Source organism: Gossypium hirsutum, chromosome A03, assembly GCF_007990345.1.
Source record: "Gossypium hirsutum isolate 1008001.06 chromosome A03, Gossypium_hirsutum_v2.1, whole genome shotgun sequence".
NCBI lineage: Eukaryota > Viridiplantae > Streptophyta > Magnoliopsida > Malvales > Malvaceae > Gossypium > Gossypium hirsutum.
In genome coordinates this window covers 104764709-104777283 of record NC_053426.1, presented here as the reverse complement: position 1 = coordinate 104777283, position 12575 = coordinate 104764709, and the positions used below count along the sequence as shown (strand labels likewise).

The 12575-nt window shown below is 30.2% G+C and overlaps 2 long non-coding RNA genes across 4 annotated transcripts; one reads left to right on the top strand and one right to left on the bottom strand.

Annotated features, from left to right (window-relative positions):
• Positions 1–2507: 2507 nt before the first annotated feature.
• Positions 2508–4466, bottom strand: LOC121220853 (uncharacterized). The gene is made up of 3 exons (XR_005918070.1): positions 4205–4466; positions 3259–3312; positions 2508–2566 (listed from the first exon to the last, which is right to left on the bottom strand). It is a non-coding gene; the product is annotated as an uncharacterized lncRNA (long non-coding RNA).
• Positions 4467–4566: 100 nt separating this feature from the next.
• On the top strand, positions 4567–8557 carry LOC107886730 (uncharacterized). 3 transcript variants are annotated; one of them, XR_001680874.2, is made up of 8 exons: positions 4567–4969; positions 5432–5538; positions 5999–6163; positions 6833–6990; positions 7081–7147; positions 7252–7305; positions 7487–7669; positions 8404–8557. It is a non-coding gene; the product is annotated as an uncharacterized lncRNA (long non-coding RNA). The 3 variants fall into 3 exon arrangements; XR_005918068.1 differs by having other exon boundaries at positions 4704–4969; positions 7487–8557; XR_005918069.1 differs by having other exon boundaries at positions 4730–4969; positions 6015–6163; positions 7487–8557.
• Positions 8558–12575: the final 4018 nt, after the last annotated feature.

The following is a 12575-nucleotide window of genomic DNA, read 5'->3' as shown; positions in this document are numbered from 1 at the left end:
TAGTCCTTATATTTTAATTTGATTAGTACTTTTAGTCCCTGTATTTTTCAAATCGATCAATTTTATCTTTTGTACTTTTCAAAATTTAAAATTTTAGTCATGATCACTCAAATGATAGCAATTATATATGTTTGGCTAAATTATGCTATTAGTCTTGGTATTGTGTGTAAAACTGTAGGTTGAGTTCATGTTATCCAATTAGATCATTCTTAGTCCTTATACTTTTCAAATTTTAAAATTTTAATTTTGACACAAATGACGACCGTTAAATCCATAACTGGCTTTTTGTGAGTAATATGATTGTTACATTAGATTTTAGAAATAGCAAAACTTAATGAATTTAATAGCTACCATTTAATTAATACTACAATTTCAAAATTTAAAAATTACTGACTGAATTACTAAAAATAACCAAATTAAAGTAAAATGACTAAATCCACAACTTACATATAATTTAATGACTGATAGAAAAAAATTAATTAAAAATATTTAACTTGTTTATATTTACAAAAATAATAAATATCAAATGAAAATAACATGTACACATTTATAAAAAAATTTAAAACAATATCATTAGGTTTAAGTAAATTTACGTTTTTTTTTAAAAACTAGAGATTTAAGAGATTAGCGGCCTTTTTTTAAAAAACGTCATAAAAAATAAAATAATTTAACGGTGTCGTTTTAATTGAAAATTTAGAGAATTAGTGGCATTTTTTTAAAAAAACGCCACAAAAAGTATGCAATAGTGGCGCTGTTTATAAAAAACGCCACAAAAATTCATTTCACTTCTTAAAAAGGCGCCTTTTTATGGCAAATTTTCCCAAAATTTCCCGCACTAAAACACGTTTGGTTCGCTGTATTGGATTAGAGGTGTATTGGAATAGAGGTGTAATGGAATAGAGGTGTAATGGAAAAGCTGTGTAATAGCAAATCAACTGTTTGGTTGAATGTAATGGAATAGAGGCGTAATAGTAATCCTGTGTTTGGTTAAGTGTAATAGAGGTGTAATAGCATAATGAAAAAACTAAAATGACTAGAATACCCTTAGCAGAAATTTGTTTTGGTAAATGATTATTGTTATTGTTATTTAAATTTTAATAAGATTATTATTATCAATAATAAATAATTTAATCATATTTAAACATAATTATTATTAAATATATTTTAATTAAAATATATAATTTAATAAAATTCTTAATAATTAGCATAAATTTGTTTTGGTAAATTATTATTGTTATTGTTATTTAAATTTTAATAAGATTAATATCAATAATAAATAATTTAATCATATTTAAACATAATTATTATTAAATATATTATAATTAAAATATATAATTTAATAAAATTCTTAAAAATTAATATTCTTATATGAATTTACTCAAATCATAATATATGATACTGTAAAATATAAATTAACATAATTATTATTAAATATATTATAATTAAAATATATAATTTAATAAAATTCTTAATAAATAAAATTCTTCTATGAATTTACTCAAATCATAATATATGATACTATAAAAGAAAATTTCAAATAATTAATATTAAATATGATTTAATTAAATATATGATTTAATAAAATTTAAAATTATTATAACTAATATGATTATAGTTTATGAATTTGTATAATTTAAAATAATAATTATTACATATAATTTAATAATAATATATAATTTCATAAAATTCTTGATAATAAAAATTTTCTTATATGAATTTATACAATTTAAAATAATTAATATTAAATATAATTATATAGTGATATATAATTTCATAAAATTCTTAATAGTAAAATGTTCTTATATGAATTTACTAAAATCAATATATAACTTGAGAATTATATTATGCATAAACATAATTAACTTATATTAAGAAAAGGTTAGATGAAAATGAAATTGTACATTAAAATCCATATGTTATATAGTTTTACAACATCAAAAAGTTTGAACATTGATATTTAATGGTAAGAAAGAAATCTCCTAACCCATTCCAATCGGGCAACTGAAGGTAAACTAAAGAAAACGATCATTTGAGTTGGATGGTCGGGAAGTTTACTCAATGCATCATACCGCTGATCGTCGGTTAAACCTTCAATTGACCATAAGGCTGAATATAAATTTGAAGCTCTCTCTTCCATATGTTGTTCTGACTTCTGCTGAACTACCACCTCGGAGGCAAAACTCCTACTGATTTGATCGCCAACGGCCTGGATTTTCTCCCCGAACAAAGTGGCAGCCTCATTAAATGAAGAAAACACATTATCACGAGCATCAGATTTCTTCTTTCTCTTGTTTGAAGATGAGGAACCCCCTTGGTCTCGATCTCCTCGCGGATCCGTACCAGAAACATCCATGTCGTCTAAAGAGACGTCAGCTTCGCAGTCATAGAATGTGTTTCTCTCTTCATTCATATCTGTAGTACGTACATCATCAGCATGTATTTCTTCAAGAACATCAGCAGCTGTTTGAGCATCTCTCCCAGTTGCTCGATCTCTTGCGTATATGGTAGTAAGCTGGTCATAGTAAGGGAAAGTACGAAATCTGAATTGGGCGGCTTCTTTGTGACTCTAAAAAAATGAGGAAATCATATTAGTCGTAAGTTTGGTAAAAATAATATAATAAAGACTTGAAATAACCTTACCTTTAAATAGGACTCCCAAACCGCATGTTCAATGTTTGAACATTATAGTTTGGACATTTAAATTTAAATTTAAATACAATTTCTTATAATGAAATTTAAGATCTAATAAAGCATGTTCTAAGTTTGATCATTGATTAAATTTTTAATTTATGATTAGTTTAGTTAAGGTTTTCTAATTTCAAAATAAATAAAATGAAGATTGAAGATTTAAGTTTAATAAACTTTTATACCATTTTAAATGGTAATTTCATTTTGTAAAAAATATATAACTTTAATCTCATTTACATGTACAAATTTATTATTAACAGTATTGTATTTACATGTACAAATAACTGTGATTTGAAGCCCATTATTTGTAGGCATAATGCTATTTAAAAACATATAACCTAATTTAAATTCAAAAAAGAACAATAAAATTATGCAGCAATAACCATAACCATAAAAAAAAGCTTTAATGAGCATTACAAACATACAAAAAACAGAAGCTGCTACAGAAGCTGCTACAGCAATAACCAAAACCATATTCATTTGGGAAACAACAGAAGCTGCTACAGCAATACAAACATGGAATCAGGGAAAACATACAAGCAAAACCATGAATACCAATGGAAAACTAACCTGTAATGAGCAAATCAGGGACGACTGCGATGTGGAAGAGTTGGAACAAAGAACCTGTAATGGGAAAACTGCTCGGATCAACCTTTTTAAAAAAAAAATAATTATGCTATAGCTAAATGATGTATATCAAAGCACATCACAACCATACACCAATCATCATCCATGAGCCATATCAAACCTCTCACTATTCCCTCAAAAAACATAAACACCAAATCCCAAGAGTACAACACACAGAACACTCAACAAGCAATCCATCAATTAACAACTTTCAAATTTAATTGTAGCAGTATAATTTAAAAGCAAAGCAGCAATTAAGAATGCAAAAAGAGTTATAAATCAGCAAGTGTCCTCTTTTCATTATAATCTGGATGAAATAAGCAACAATGAATAAAATAAAATAGCAATTTCAACAGAAATTAATCGGTCACAACCCCGTACCAACAATCCAACAGTCAATACTTCCAAGCAAAATCAATCATTAAGAGCTCTAAATTGAACTATCCCAAGCATAATTATCAACACGGCGACTAGAACATGGGCGCTCAATGCCTTGCTAACACAACCAAGGTCTCATTCCCTTCTAAAACAGAAACTACTGCTACCAAAAAGGCTTAAAAACAACAACGCAACCAGCTTCACATGATGTAGTCTAATAGAGTTCCCAATACTATCCCAGAGTCAGTAGTTCGAAATTTACACAAGATTTCCCTTGCATAACATCATCAAATTAATGCCAAAGCCAGAGAGGATTCATGATTTGATATTATATACATGGAAAGCATAACCAATACATAAATAACTTGTAGGAACTAAAACAGGTGACGATTAGGCTTAAAAAAGTAAAGAGAAAAGCATGCAGAGGGGTTATTTACAATTGGGAAAAACATTGGCAGATTAATTTAGGTCAGAATTGGCAGATTAATTTAGGTCAGAATTTAAAACTCACCCGATATTGGATCCTACGTGATGACCCGAAAAACGCTTCACTCTTTCTTCAATGGATTAAGCTAGAATTTCCAATTTTGTGAATATATTGAAGAGAAAAAGAGAGGGTTTTGGTGTGCGGAGCAGATAGTGTTGGGAGGAAATGGGGAAGGGAAATTTGATGCCGAGACGAGAAGAAACGATGACGACAGATTAATCAATGGAATCAGTGGGAAATGGGAGGAGAAAATGATTAGGACGGAAGAGGAGAGGGTCGGGTAGGGAGGGAGGGTAAAACAGAGAGATGGGGAGGGAGGCCGGGCGTAATGGCTAATACAACGATTTGGGAACGGATTGTAAAACACGAGAATTTGGAGATTAGGGGCGTAATGTAATACGCGCGTAACGGCTAATACAGCGAACCAAACGCCGGATTAGGGGCGTAATGTAATACGCGCGTAATCGGGACGTAATGGATTGGGTAATACGGCGAACCGAACACGCTGTTAATTTTTTCCCCTAAAATCAGTATCCTCCAAACACTCCCAATCTCACCCCTCTGTTGCCCTTTTCAATAAAGAAACTCTCCAACAGCAGCGTCTCCAAGCTCTTATCGAAGGTGCCCACGATTACTCTGGCTCCGCTGTACTTGGATGGGGCGATTGGTATTACACAGGTGAAGAGGATAAAGGGAAAAGGAAGTTGAAAACTTTGTCTGCAGTTGCTGAGTAATTCCTTGTGGAAAGAAGGAATTTATTGCAGAACTTCATTCAGTATTCTATACACAGTAAGTTAGGTTTTATGTGTTTGTTATTTTTATTAATTAGCACTAGCAATTAGTGGATTTTTTGTTTCTTGGCGTTGTTGTTGTTGCCATAACAGTTTGCTACTTTCATTTTCTGTCTATTTATCTGTGTATTTATCACTCAGCAAAGCACTAATATTGACTCTTGGTTGTCTATTTATCTGTCTTAGTTTCCCCCTTTTTTCTATTTTCATTTTCTCTCTTTCCTTTTAAATTCTGAATCATTCTTTAATTCCATAAAGGTAAAGAAAAAGATTACCCCTTCCTTAAGGAAATAAAATCAAAGGAAAAAAAACTGACCTTTTTCCTGTACAAAACAGTTAATGTCCATAGTCAAATAATAGTAATTTGTTTTGTTATTTTCTATGAAAGAGCAATGGGAAATATTTCTGGGTTTTGTCTTTTATAAGTATATATGTGTGTTTCTTTCTTTTGATGGTGCAGGATCTTCAAAATCTGAGAGAAGAAATTCAATCCAAAAAAAGAAAAAGAACCCCAAAAGATGAGGATTAATGGGAGTTGGGAGTTGATTTTTTATTAATTTTTTCAAGGTAAATTCTTTGTTTTTGTTCTTTATTTTTCTCTGTGATTATTTTATTTCTTCTAAGTGTTTGTTTAAATGCCTGAGTGTAGACTTTAGCTCTATTATTAAAAAAGAATTTATTTTGATTTGTTGGGTTTAATTTAACCCAAAGTTTCTCTTCTAATGTTCTGTAAATTTACTTTCATTGGATTTATTTCCATTATAACTTGTGAATTTGTCAATGCCTACATATATATATATACACAATTTGATAATTAAGTCAATAAATGTTTGCTTTTTTATTTTGTTTTTTTGGTTAATACTTATGAATGTTGATGCATATGATCTCTATATGACCAGTTCTCATACTTTTTTATTGTCATTAATCAATGTTTTTTTATGAGGGCTTTTGTGTTTTTTTTATTTATTAAATTTTTATGTTTCAATTATGAACTTTGAGTTTAAAGGAGCAAATTTTTGTTGTTAAGTGATATTGTTATATAGTAAAAAAAAGATGAATTCACAAAATCAAGTGGAGTCAACTCTCAAGGAAATACTCGAAGTGGTCAAGCCGTTGCATGAAGACTGGGTTCCTCGGTTTAAGATCATCAATAAACTGCGTGAAGTCGTTCAATCTATCGAAAATTTAAGAGGTAAAATTTGATGTTACTTTATTTTGATTGTTCCATGGGAATTGCTAATAGTGAAAATAGTTTTCCATTTTTGCCTATCATATCTTATCTAAATCGAGATTTTTCACCCCTTTTTATACCGAAAATTTGTCATAGAGCTATGTAGAGGTGTATGCCATTTCTTATGAATTTAATTGAATTCTGGGTTCTTTCTTCTTTCTTTCTTGTTTTTGCTTGTGAATTTCATTTTGGCTGCTGGTAATATTATGTTTCAATGCCTGGAATTGGTTAAAAGCCGTCAGTATTGCTACTCCCTCGTTGTTAGAATATTGGTACAATATAGTATGGTGGCGTTTTCTATGGGAAATTTCATTGATGAAATTGATGCTTTAGCAACTAGGTATGATAGTCTTGTTGCTATTCCTATCCCTTCTTTTTTTAATGCAAGAACTTGTTGAAACCACACCATTTGTTGCTTTTTGTTACTGATTAGTTATATGATTTGGTATGTAAAATTCGTAAAGCTGATAAATATATTTCTTTGTCTGAGTGCTCTGAAAGTTCGAAACTAGTAAACTCGAGATTGGTGATTTAAATGAAAATATTCTTGATTGTTAATGTTTCTTACTCTGTATTTCGTTGTCTTGGTTTTCTATATTATGGTTTACTGTTCTTAAAACGTCTTTGCAGCTTCCGTGGTGGGCTTTTATCCTGCTTTGTCTTTCAAAGCGAGTTCACTCAATATTTGTGCTTCGTCTGTTTAATGACTGTTTCGCAATGACACTCCTCCATGCTGCAATGGGATCTATTCTTTTTGGATGGTGGCATTTGGGGTTGATTATTTTTAGGTACTATGCTCATTTTATCAGTAGCTTTTTCCCCTTCTAAGAAGGAAAAGAAAAGAAGTGGATCCTACTTTGCCTCTTTTTTATGTGTAGTGCTGCCCTATCGATAAAGATGAATGTCCTACTCTATGCTCCATCTCTTTTTATACTCATGCTAAAGGTGCATTAACTTCTGCTTGATTACATTTTTCTAGTAATTGGCAACTAGGTTAGATAGTATACTTAAACAGTTCTGTCTTTCTTTGTTATCACTTCTTATAACAGGCTATGAGTATCAGTGGGGTAATATCAGCTTTAGCTGGTGCGGCACTTGTACAGGTGTGTCAACTATTCCTCTTTGGCCCTTGAGGACTTATTATTAGCATTAAGAATTTCCTGTTAATCGAGATTTCTATTTCTATTTCCCTTCCTTGCTTTATAGATTACATTCTTTTCCTCTCTTAACATGGGAAGTAAATATAAATCTCCATGCATCTTAACTTATTTTCAATGTGGTTAGGTGAGTTGGACTACTGCACTTAATGTTTGTGGTAGGGGGCATTGCCTGCCAGTGTGTTGATTCTTTTCTACATACTCAGTAAAGGGTTCTGCAAATTGTGCTGGGGCTGCCATTTTTATTATCATTTCCAGTTGAATATATATCACGAGCCTTTAATCTTGGACGTGTCTTCATCCACTTCTGGTAATTTTATAGTATTGAAAATGCTCCCCCTTCCCCTTAGTTGCCTGTTACTAACATATTGACAGGATTAATCAGCGCCATTTCTCTGAATGGTGGTAAATAAAAATATTGTTTATGTAATTTTTCTTTTATTATTGATATTTCAAGTAATATTAGCTTGATAGCCCCATCAGCTTGGTTACATATTAGGTTTTCTTTTGTGCATAGGACTATATATTGTATTGCAAGATCAAAACATGACCTAAAGAATTCCGAACTTGAGAAATTTTTTCTTTATAAATCATTTTGATAAGAAATTATTTCTTTGATCTCCTTAAGGATTGTGTGCCCTTTTGTTGTCAATGAACTTAAATTTTAAAACTCATGCAAAAGCACTCCATGAAACATATGCATTATAATGTTCGTTCTGTTACTGCTTTTGAGGGTATTAAACATATTTGGAGTAGTTCGATTCTTAATATAAACTTGCCTCTGAAAAATATAGCTTTTCATACAAAGAGCTGTATAGATTTTAGGGGTCAGGAGTACTGTTCTTTAGTAACTTTTTGAAGGGATAAAGGTTCAAGATGACATTTCCTAGCAGGTGCTTATATGCATGAGCATGCCTGTTATTTTGTATGTTAGAGTGGTCTGCACTTTGCACTTCGTTGGTTTTCAGACAACTTTTTCTGTATTTTACTTGCACAACGATGGGTGTTGTTGAGTTCTAACTTTGATATTTATCCTTCGGCTAGGTCTGTCAACTTCAAGTTTGTTCCCGAACCTTTCAATTTTCAATGTTGTTTAGATTCGCAAACAAGATGCTGTATTTGGACTTGCTGTTAGTAAAAGACTTGCTGTATTTTATTTATATCTTTATATTTAATCTAATTTTTATTATTTATTTTAGTTTTGATTCTATATTTTTATTTTTATTTTTATTTTAATATTTAATAACTTGAGTTCTAACTTTTGAATTTTAATTGTGTTATTAATTTATTATTTTAAATTCTAAATTTGAATTCATCAAATTTTATATTTAGTTTTAAAGTTAAAATTTTCATAGAAAAATTAATTTGATAATGAATTTTAATAGAAAATTTTTATATTTATATCATGGATATTATTCTCCTCAATATTTTGATAATGAATTTTAATTTTTCATGACATTTATAATATTTTTATAATATATTTTTTTAAAATTTCACTACTTTTAGCGGCGTTTGTGGGAAAAGCACCGCTACAGGTCACGACTTTTAGCAGCGTTTGTGGGAAAAGCGCCGCTAAAGGCCATGACCTTTAGCGGCGTTTGTGGGAAAAGCGTCGCTAAAGGCTATGACCTTTAGCGGCGTTTTTTTAAAAATAAACACCGCAAACTTTTGTGGCGCCTAAAAGCGCCGCTAAAGGCCTAAAAAATGCCGCTAAAAATCAGTTTTGCTGTAGTGCAAAGATAATCATATATGTACATGTCATGAAACATATCATTCTCTTACCGTTTCTTTATAAGTATATATCAATCATTTCATTATATCAATATTTCATGCTCCATCATTTCCATATATTTTATGTATATTTATTCCGGTAAAGTTTATATCAAACTTAACATAAATTATATTCCATGTACTTATTCTTATTTCGTTTATCTATCTTCATAATTATTTCATACAATTATTTTGTACATATATTTCCATATGAACAATTCTTGTAAACATTTCACACAATCATTTTATATAACCATTCGTCATCTGATGCATATTACCTGAATATCAATTGTTCAATAGATGTCATCGCGTCTCCCATCCACGGTCTTATTTATCTTTGACATGATGCCATAGTGTCTTTCAACTATGGTCTTACTCATTTTTTGTCATGTTGCCATGGTATCTTTCAACCATAGTCTTATTCATTTCATATCACGTTGCCATGGTATCTTTCAACCATGGTCTTATTCATTTCCCGTCATGTTGCCATGGTATCTTTCAACCATGGTCTTATTCATTTCATATCACGTTGCCATGGTATCTTTCAACCATGGTCTTATTTATTTCCCGTCATGTTGCCATGGTATCTTTCAACCATGGTCTTATTCATTTCATATCACGTTGCCATGGTATCTTTCAACCATGGTCTTACACATTTTATATCAGATTGCTATGGTATCTTTCAACCATGGTCTTACACATTTCATAGCAGATTGCCATGGTATCTTTCAACCATTGTCTTACACATTTCATATCAGAGAGCACACTCCCGCGAACCTCATCCTTATAGTGGGATTACCAGTCCAGGCTAAATCCCCTGCAACGACAATTACTCTAATGAGCTTGGATCTGAATTACCAGTCCAGGCTAAATTCAGACCCTAATTCAGATTACCCGTCTGGGCTAAATCCATTTTCCATATATTCTTCGGGAGGGCTATATCAGGGTAGGATCACCCGTCCGGGCTAAATCCTTTTTACCGTCAATTCCTTCTCAGAGATCCATCGAAATTTCCTTTCATTCAACCGGGATTTCTTTCCCTTTTTATCAAATATACCAATGTTTCATAAATTTTCATACAATGAACTTTCAAATCATATTCACTTCAATAACATACATTTCAAGCATTTAGGAATATAATTCAAGTTATACGAACTTACCTAGCGAAATTGCAAAAATATCAAGATTCAGGGACATTTTGGTAATTTACCATTTTCCCAAATTTCACTCGATCTTAAATTGACAATTTCATTCAATTTATTAATTTAGATAATAAAACAATTCATCCCCTTCAATTTGGTCATTTTGACATTTTTACAAAATTGCCCCCTTAAGTTTTACTTTTATTCAATTTAGTCCTTAAGCCTAAAACATGCAAATTAGCCATGCTAGCTGAATATTCTTATATATTTTCCTCCTCCTCCTCTCCATTCCACATCCTTAATTTATATAACACACTTGTAAGTAACATTATCTATATTTTTTTATTATTTACTTTTATGAATATTCAAGCTGTCCATCTGTGTCATAGTCACTAAATTATTCATATCTGGAGCTATAGAACTCAAAATTAAGATCCGATAATTTTTCTTGAAACTAGACTCATATATATTATTTTCATAAAATTTTCAAAATTTTTGGTTTAGCCAATAAGTACAGTTTATTCTTTAAAGTTACCCCTGTTCTGTTGTCTGACAGTTCTAACCCTTCTTCACTTAAAATTAATTATCTCCTTGTACAGAATTCAAATGATATTCCTTTTTATTTCAATTGAAAATACACTCATTCAAGATTCTAAAAATATAAATTTAAGCCCCTAATCATTTCTATCCAATTTTTATGATTTTCCAAAGTCAGAACAGGGGAACCCGAATTCATTCTGACCTTGTATCACAAAATTCATTATATCTCATGTTTTACAAATCCATTACTTACACCGTTTCTTCTATAAGAAACTAGACTCAATAAGATTTAATCTAATATTTTATTCATCCTATAATTAAATTTCTATAATTTTTGGTGATTTTTCAAAGTTAGACTACTGCTGCTGTCTAGAACTGTTTTGTGCAAGATATTAATTACCATGTTATAACACCCTTATTTTCTTTTTCTACACCATTTCTCATCACTTTCTCCTATTTTCTCTTCACTAACATATCAAGAACATAGGACCTTATGTAAGAAAACTCTACTATAACATTATTTTCATGCTTTGTTAATAATAACAAACTTAAAAACATATTGAAATCTTATGTACTTACCTTTTCTTATTGACTTCAATCTTTAACTTGATTTTTCTCTCTCCTCCAGCTTCTATTTCTTGAATCCAACTTGATATTCTTGCTCCCCATCATCTCCTTGCTATTTTTGTCTCTTGATGGCTACGGAAATTCTTTCAATTTTTAGGTGAAAATAATGAATTTTTGGAGGAATGACTAAATTGTAAGAAAAGGAAAACTTTCTTTCTTCTTCTTCTTCTCACATTAGTTGCATGAGAAAGGTGATCATGTCATCTTCCCCTTTCTTTCCTTACATATATATATTAAATAAAATAATAATAAAATAATAAAATATCATTTAAAAATCAATTTTAAAGTATTAATAAACTAATATTTATTTATTTAATTTATCTAAAATATCTCCAACATCATCATTGTCTCTAGATTTCTCTCTCTTCCAATTGACCATTTTGCCCTTTGTGATCTTTTAAAATTCCATTCTTGAGTCATCACTTAATTTGGTAAAATTGCAATTTAGTCCCTCATAATTCTTCACCTATTCAATTTGGTCCTAATTCATCAATTTTCCTTGGTTTCTAGATCATTCCACCCTTAAAATATTTTCACTATTAGTCCTTCAAATTTTCATATTTACACTTTAATCCTTCAAATTTTGAGTATTTACTCTTGGGCCATAAAACTTTTCTCACTTTTACAATTTAATCTTTTCTTGAATCAATATGTCATAATATACTTCCCAATATTGACATAACTCAAAATTTCTCTTTTTGTCACTTTATTTCCTTATTTTACTATATCACGGATAATATTTTACTATAAAAATTTTCGGGGTATTACACTTAAAAATATATTGAAATCTTGATATTCTCACATTGTTCTATTGGTTTCAATCTCTAACTTGATTTTCTCTCTCCTCCAGCTTCTATTTCTTGATTCTAACTTGATATTCTAGCTCCCCATAGTCTCCTTGTCATCTTTCTCTCTTGATGGCTATGGAAATTCTTTTGATTTCTAAGTGAAAATGGTGGATTTTTTGTGAAAGGACCAAATTGTAAAAGAAATAAAGTTTCTTTCTTTCTTTTCTCTTCATACGTTGGGTGCATGGGAAAAAGATGATGGCTCTTCATCTTTCTTTCCTTATATATACTAAATAAAATAATAATAAACTAATAAAATATCATTTAAAAATCAAATTAAAATATTAAT